General features: G+C 43.3%; 1 protein-coding gene across 3 annotated transcripts in view; it reads left to right on the top strand.

Annotated features, from left to right (window-relative positions):
* Window positions 1-2,056: 2,056 nt before the first annotated feature.
* Window positions 2,057-8,797, top strand: part of LOC140211280 (ETS domain-containing protein Elk-1-like) — a 192,640-nt gene continuing 185,899 nt past the window's right edge. For all 3 annotated transcript variants that reach the window (XM_072280993.1, XM_072280992.1, XM_072280994.1), the window contains exon 1: window positions 2,057-2,369. The gene's annotated coding sequence lies outside the window, so the exon portion shown is untranslated. The remainder of the gene's footprint in view (window positions 2,370-8,797) is intronic.

Genomic DNA, 8,797 nt, shown 5'->3' with positions numbered 1-8,797 from the left:
GGAACTGGTTAGGTCCGGTGTCCTGAAAAAACGAAGAGCTTTGAGGTCTTTCTGGTGGGGGCTGAGGTGTATAGGGACTGGACATCCATGGTAAAAATACGATGATGGCGGTCAGGGAACCTGAAGTAATTGAAAAGGTCCAGAGTGTGCGAGGTGTCAAGGACGTAGGTAGGAAGGGATAAAACTAGAGGGATAAATTATGCAAAAGAAGCTTTTCTCTGTATCTTGGTACATGTTACAATAATAATAAACCAAGACTAACTGTGTCAAATTCTGAGGGTTGATGGAGAGGATTACAAACAAAAGTTCAAAGTAAATTTATTATTAAAGTACATTTATGTCAACAAATACAATTTTGAGATTTATTTTCTTGCAGCCATTCATAGTAGAACAGAGAAATACAGTAGGATCAATAAACAAACAAGTATATAGAAAACAGAGAATAAATAAATAAAGATGTAAATAATAAGTAAGTAAATAAATAAATACTGCCGAGAACATGAGTTACGAAGTCCTTGAAAGTGAGTCCATAAGTTGTGGAATTTGTTCAGAGTTGAGGTGACTGAAGTTGGCATCCTCTATGAAGCTGTGTCCAACAGCGTCAGAACCATGGACTTGGGAATATGTTCTACTGGACAGACTGTAACAGCTGTCCACCATTACCTCCAGCTTCTTCCACCATACAACCAGGTGAGATTACAATGTGGATTACTGGTGTGTGCCTAATGCATTCATCCCAGTGAATTGAGAAGACTCCCATCCTCTCACATTTGTTCATAACCATAAAAGCATAAGACATAGGAGCAGAATTAAGCCCATTGAGTTGGCTCTGCCATTCGATCATGGCTGATTTATTATCCCTCTCACCCCACTTGCCTGTCTTCATCCCCTTGACTCTTACTAATCAAGAATCTATCAACATCCGTTTTAAATACATCCAGTAACTTGGCCTCCACAGCCATCTGTGACAATGAATTCTACAGATTCAGCACCGTGTAGCTAAAGAAATTCATTCTCATCTCCATTTTAAAAGGACATTCTTGTATTCTGAGGCTGTGCCCTCAGGTCCTGAAACCTCTCACTATTGGAAACAATCTTTCCACTTTGACTCTATGTATGTCTTTCAATATTCAATGGGTTTGAATGAGATCCCCTCTCATTCTTCTATACTTCAGTGAGTACAGTCCCAGAGCTGTTAAATGCTCCTCATATGTTTACCTTTTCCATTCATGGATCATTCTCCTGAACCTCCTCTGAATCCCCTCTAATACCAGCACATCTCTTCTGCACAGCAAACTCACACATACAACCCACTCTACTATCCTGCTCTCCCATCTGTGGCAGACCTGCCTCAAAGCCTCTAGGACCAATGTTTATCCCAATTTTTTCCTCTGCCAGGGAATCCATCCTACATATTCGCAATTTGGTAATTAGACATCAAATAACAATTTTTCCCCAATTCATTTTCGCCCCTTTTTTGATTTATTTTAAACTTTCACAGAATACATTCCAGACACTTCCATTACACCAGCTGAAGGGAAAGCCATCATGTCTCCACTGGGATGGCGTGCATAGTACCAGCCGAACCAGGTGCAAACCCTCCTCCCTCCCTTTCACCAATGGTTCACTCATCTTTCTACCAGATCCCTTGTTTTTCCACCTATCACCTCCCAGCTTCTCACTTCATACCCACTGCCCTCACATTCCCTCCCCTTCACCTGGCCACTTTGTACTCCTTTCCCTCCCTCCGCCTTCTTCCCCTTTCCTTTCCAATCCTGATCGAAGGGTCTCCGCCGGAAACGTCGATTGTTTATTCCTTTTCATAGTTGCCGCCTGACCAGCGTTTTGTGCGCGCTACACAGTCTGATACAGGCCATTTATGATTTTATCCACTTTGCCCTCACTCATTTGGAAGGATAACAAATATTGCATACAACGAACCCGAAGTTCCTTAGAATGACGTACGATTAAGTTTGGAAATTACACTTTTAGAAATTCCCCTTCCTGAAAGGAAAGCGATTGTTCCCGCTTGACACACTGCCAAGATGAGGCGGCCTATCTCTCAATATTTGCCCGGTCGATATGATCGACGCGGGTTTTCTCTGCGGCCGCGGGGTGGCGGGAGGAGGGCGGCGAGAGGAGTATGTCGCTGGCGACATCTCACACATATGGAATGATAAGCGAAGCGGGGCGGAGCTGTTGCTTCGGTCGCATGAAGCAACCCGAGGGCTGAGAGTAGCGTGCGGGGAGAGCCGCTGCTCGCTACTTTTCCCAGGGCCGGCGTCGAGGTAAAGGTTACAGTGGAGAACTTCTCGCCGTCATGTTTCCGTAGGAGAGAGGCGCAGGCTCCATCCGCCAGCATTGCCGAGGTAACGCAGACTGTAATGAGACACCGGACAAGTTTTTATCTGTTGAAACATGTGACTGTTGCGCTGGTACTTTCGTTGCTTCAGATTTAGAATATTCGCTGTATTTTCCTGAAATATCATCGTTTTCATTCATATTGTATCTTTTGGAAGTTGTAGGAGATCAGGGTGGGTCCAGATTAATTACGGTAAACACCGCCAAGGTTCTGCGGAGAGGGGGAAAATTAAATAAATGAACCGCCTTTTGTTATTGCTTGTCCGTGATCATGACGGGAGGAGACGCCAAAGCCAAACGCTTCCGTCTTTGGGTTGTGTTTCTGTGCTTGCTTTACAATAGTTTGCTTGTCTTTCGCAACGTGTGTGTGTGTGTTTACGTGTGCATGAACATTCGTCAGCGGAATACTCTTTCTACAGCACTAACATTTTACTGCCAGTGTCGTCTCTTCATATCGGCTGAGAACGGCCACATATTTTCCTCGATGTGTCCGGGAGGCTACAGTTTAATAAAGAAGCGATTATATGCCCTGAGGAAGCCTATTTCGTTCACCCTCAGTTTAGAAAGAGTTTTATGCTGTTCCTTGTGCTCTGCCTTGTAGCTAACTACAAATGCAATTAGTATTAAAATCTGGGAGGCATAGCAGAAAATTTGTGCATGGCAATCTCCGACAGACGATAAAAAATAAATAAATTTGCTCTGTACTCCTAAGTTAACTGAGGATTAAATATTAGCGGACGTCCGGGACTCTCCTGTGAAATCGGCTACATTTATCCGAGAGGGGTTCATTAGTGGAATATCTGATCCAAAAGAGGGGTTGAAAGGGAAAATAGATCAGCAATGGTCAATCGGCAGAGCAGACTTGGGCTGAATGGCCTAATCTGCTCCTAGGTCTTGTGGTCAAAAGTCACCACGTAGTGTGGGCTTCTGTGCCTCCTGCTCAATGGTAGCTGCCAGAAGATAGCTTGACCTTGGCACAGGGTACTGTGATAATAGATGTTACCATTTTGCTGCTGATGGTGGGGAGAGATGTGCACGTGATGAATTAAATCATCATTTGATGATGATGGTTAGGAGGTATACAGGAGCCAGGACACCTTAGATAAACTCACATGTCTTCACTGAATCTTTGACATGGAATTATGAACATCTAGCTTAGAAAACCTGTGTGGGCTGCTGTTTAACATCCATCTGAAAGATGGCATTCTCTCACTGCTGTGCTGGAATGTCAACGTGGATTCCTCTGAAAACAAGAGAAAATTTGCAGATGCTGGAAACCTGAGCAACACACACAAAATGCTGGAGAACTCAGCAGGCCAGGCAACATCTATGGAAAAAAAGCACAGTCGACGTTTTGGGCTGAAATCCTTCAGCAGGACTGGAGAAAAAAAGTGAGGTGTAGATTTGAAAGCTGGGGGGGAGGGAGGAGAGAAATGCCAGGTGATAGGTGAAACTTGGGGGGGGGGAGGAATGAAGCAAAGAGCTAGGAAGTTGATTGGTGAAAGAGACAGGCCATGGAAGAAAGAAGAAGGTGGGGGAGGAGGAGCATCAGATGGAGGCGATGGGCAGGCAAGGAGGTAACATGAGAGAGGGTCAAGGGAATGGGAAATGGGGAGGGGGTGGTGGAGGCATTACTGGAAGTTTGAGAGATCGATATTCATGCTGTCAGGTTGGAGGCTACCCAAACGGAATACAAGGCGGTGTTCCTCCAACCTAAGTGTGGCATTATCCCAACAGTGGAGGAGGCCATGGATGAACATATGGGAATGGGAAGTGGAAATAAAATGGATGGCCACTGGGAGATCCTGCTTGTTCTGGCGGAGGAGCGTAGATGCTCGGCAAAGCGGTCTCCCAATCAACGTCGGTTCACAGTGTGGCCTCTTGTATATCGCCTGCCGTTTCTCACCCTTCCCCCCCAGCTTTCAAATCTACTCCTCAGCATTTTTCTCCAGTCCTGCCGAAGGGTTTCGGCCCAAAACATCGACTGTGCTTTTTTTCCATAGATGCTGCCTGGCCTGCTGAGTTCCTCCAGCATTTTGTGTGGATTCCTCTGCACTGGACTTGAATGCAGCAGGACTGGAAAGAGCTGCAGAGGCTTGCAAACTCGGCAGCACCATCATGGGTTCTACCCTCCCCAGCATAGAAGACATCTTCAAAAGGCAATGGCTCCAAAAGATGGCATCCCTCATTAAGGACCTCCATCACCCAGGACATGTTCTCTTCTTACTACCATCAGAGAGGAGTACAAGAGCCTGAAGAGACACACTCAATGTTTTAGGAACAGCTTTTTCCCCTCCAACATCAGATTTCTGAATACGCAGTGAACCAACCCATGAGCACTACCTCATTATTTTGCTCTGTGCACTACTTATTTTTTACATTTCTTATTGCAGCATATAGTATTTTTATGTATTGTACTGCTGATGCAAAACAACACATTTCACAACATATGTCGACGATAAGCTCAAATCTGATTACAACACAGGTGATATCTAAGGCATAGCACAATGCCACAAAAATATCACACCTGGACAATGGAGTTTACTTTTATTTAATGTGCTAAATGGGGGAAGTATTTAGTACTAAACGGGGGGCCTCTGAAAAATCATGAAACTATACCTCTAAAACAAAATCATGAGGGGGAGTTTTCACTCCAGATGCTGTGGTAAAGGTGACCTGTACAGTTCTTGATGGCAGAGGTTGCAGCTGCTGTTACCTTGCAGTGAGAAACCATAGGAAGCTGATCTCAGCTCACTACCTCACTATTTTTTCTGTTTTTAAACTACATATTTAATTTAATTGTTAAATATATATCTCTTATTGTAGTTTTAGTATTTTTATGTATTACACTGTACTGCTGCAAAACAATAATTTTCACGATATACTGTATTAAATCTGATTCGGATTCTGAGGCAGAGTCACTGCACATAAGGATTGATAGATTTTTAACTTACAATGGAGTCAAGGGGGAACGGGAGAGGGTGGGAAAGTGGTGTTGAGGCCAAGGTTGCATCAGGCATGATCTTGTTGAATGGCAGTGTACTTTACAGACGAATTGGGCTAAAAGGCCTGTTTCCACACTGTATGAGTGTACAGCCGAGCAGACTGGGCTAGTCTGTGGGCCTATACCTGCTCCTATTCCTCATATTCATATTGAGGCTAACTGGGCACATACTGATTATCGACTGATACATGGTGCCATGCTTGGGGATTGCAGATCTATGAAAGTTCAAAGTACCTTTATCATCAAAGTATGTATACGTCACCAGATACTGCCTTGAGATTCATTTCCTTGCAGGCATTCATAGTAGAACAACAAACTACGATAGAATTGATGAGAAACTACACATAAAGACTGACAAACAACCAATGTGGAAAATAAGACAAAGTGTGCAAATACAGAAATGAAACTAATAATAATAACTAATTAAGTAAATAAATAATACTTAGGACACGAGTTGCCAAGTTCTTGAAAGGGAATCCATTGGCTGTGTTCACTAATCAGTTCACTGTTGTAGTGAGTAAAGTTAACCACACTGCATCAGGAGCCTGATGGTTGAGGGGTAATAACTGTTCCTGAACCTGGTGGTGTGGGACCTGTGTCTCCTTCCCAATGGCAACAATGAGAAGAGAGCATGGACTGAATGGTGGGGGTCCTTAATGATAGGAGCTGCTTAATTGTGGTGGTGCTAACTGTAGATGTGTTCAATCACAGGAGGCCTTTTCCTGTGATCGGCTGGGCTGTATACACTAATACCAGGCCATGATGCAATCATTCAGAATACTGACTACTGTGCATCTGTAGAAGTTGGTCAAAGATTTAGATGATGTGTCAAATCTGCAGAAACTTTTAAGAAATTAGAGGTGCCACCATGCCTACTTTGAAATGGCACTCATCTTCAAAAATGGTTATGGGATCAAAGGAGCGTTTTCATGAAAGTGGTCTGCTGGCTTCCCACAATTGCTCTGCCTTTGTTCCTAGCAAATCAGCAGTACTCTGCTCTAAGAAGGAAGCAGTAGGCATGGTGTAAAATTTTTTTTCTCAGTGTAAAAGAATGTGGGTATATATATTCAATAACCACTCTATCAGGTACACCTGTACATCTGTTTGCTAATGCTAATATCTAATCAGCTAATCATGTGGCAGCACTTCAATCATAAAAACATGCACACATGGTCAAGAGGTTCAGTTGTTGTCCAGACCAAAGATCAGAATGGGGAAGAAATATGATCTAAGTGACTTTGACCATGGAATGATTGATGGTGCCAGAGAGGGTGGTTTGAGTATCCCAGAATCTGCTGATCTCTTGGGATTTTCATGCACAACAGTGGCTAGAGTTTACAAAGAATAGTGCAAATGACAAAAAGACATCCAGTGAGCAACATCTCGCTAATGAGATAGGTTGGACAAGAATGACCAGAACTGGTTCAAGCTGACAGGAAGAGGACAGTGTCTCAAATAACCACATGTTGCAACAATTGGTATACAGAAAAGCATCTCTGAATGCGCAATATGTCAAACCTTGAAATGCATGGGCTACAACAGCTGAACAGTAGGAACATACACCCAGTGGCCACTTTATTAGATACCTCCTGTTGCTAATAAAGTGGCCACTGAATGTATTGTAGTCAGCAGCCTACATTTGCCACGAACCACATGGGAACAAACGTGCAATGAAGATGTATCGTAATGAATTAAGGTTCTACAAAGATGGTATATAAATTAAACTGCATGGCCATGCAAAACATAGCAATCATTAAGACACATGGATAATAAGACTCCGGACAAAATTAAAGCCAATTATATTTTGATCTTGCACATCCTCTTGCCTTCTGCACATCCTGACAGTGAGAACTCTTGCCTTGTTACTGTACAGCTAAAAGTAAAGATAAATTTAAACTAACACACAGTAGATCAGGCAGCATGTGTGGAAAATAAAACATCAAACACTACAGCAAAGTTCAAAGTAAATTTATTACCAAAGTACATATGTGTCACCATACACAACCCTAACATTCATTTTCTTGTGGGCAAACTCAATAAATCCAATAATCATATTAGGATCAATGAAAGATTGTATCAACAGGTGACAACCGGTGTGCAAAAGACAACTAACTGTGCAAATACAAAAAGAAAAATAAACAACAATATATATCGAGAGCATGAGATGAAGAGTCCTTGAAAGAAAGTTGTGAGAACAGTTCAGTGAAGTGCAAGTGAACTTAAAGAGCCTGATGATTGAGGGGTAATAACTGTTCCTGAACCAGGGTGGTGTGAGTCCTGAGGCTCACACTGTTGATGGGCTCCTCTCGAGAAGCCTCCTCTCAAGGGCTGGTGTTCCAGAACAATTAGTTAGTGGCAGTGGCAATGGACCATAGTGTGTAGTGGAACAGTTTCAGTCATTCCTGAAAATGAATGGAATAAGACATATTACATCTGCACTGTACCACCCAGCTACAAATGGCTTTGTAGAAAGGTTTGTCTAGAGTCCAAAGAATGCACTGTGAGCAGTTCAGCAGAACACACTACACTAACACTGAATCAGAAGCTCACCAACTTCCTCCTTGTACTTATCAATGCAGCACACTCCACAACCAACCACTCACCAGCTATGCTGTCCCAAACCCAATTTCAGAAGGAGTATGCAGGACAAACAGCTGAGACAAATTGAGGGATCCTCAAACAAGGATGTTCAATATTTCACTCGTGAACAAACAGGCCCGGCCATTGCCACTACAGAGGTGATCAAAAGTGGGTACTGCATGATTAAGGATAGAACTGGGCCACTTCCAGAGACACTGGAGATTGGTACCAACTTGATCAGTTGAGGAGAGCAGAGACAATGAGATTCCACAGAGGAGGCCCCAGAACCTGAGCTTGCTTCGCAGCCACATCTCCCCCCACCCCCAATGTCAGGAAAGATGTTACCTCACAAGAGTAAGTGATCTTCCACAGTGATTAAATTTTTAGGCCTGAATGGGACAACATAAAATTTACTTGTAAAATTTATTAATATGCTTTAGGTGTCTTGAGTTCAAGAGCTGTGAGGTAATGTTACAGCTATATAAGACCTCGGTTAGATCGCACTTGGAGTTCTGGTCACCTATATACAGGAAAGATATGGATACTATAGAGAGCATGCAGAGGAGATTTACAAGGATGTTGCCTGGATTGGAGGGCATACCTTATGAGAATAGATGGAGTCAACTTGACCTTTTCTCCTTGGAGCAATGGAGGATGAGAGGTGACCTGATAGAGGTATACAAGATGATGAGGGGCATTGATCGTGTGGATAGTCAGAGGCTTTTTCCCAGGGCTGAAATGGCTAAAATGAGGGAGCATAGTCTTAAGGTGCTTGGAAATAGATACCAAGGGAATGTCAGAGGTAAGTTTTTCACACAGAGAGTGGTGGGTGTTTGGAATGCACTGCTGGCG

The sequence above is a fragment of the Mobula birostris genome, chromosome 16 (assembly GCF_030028105.1).
Source record: "Mobula birostris isolate sMobBir1 chromosome 16, sMobBir1.hap1, whole genome shotgun sequence".
In the NCBI taxonomy this organism is placed as follows: domain Eukaryota; kingdom Metazoa; phylum Chordata; class Chondrichthyes; order Myliobatiformes; family Myliobatidae; genus Mobula; species Mobula birostris.
Note: the sequence above shows the minus strand (reverse complement) of the source record. Positions and strands in the feature narration are given on the sequence as shown.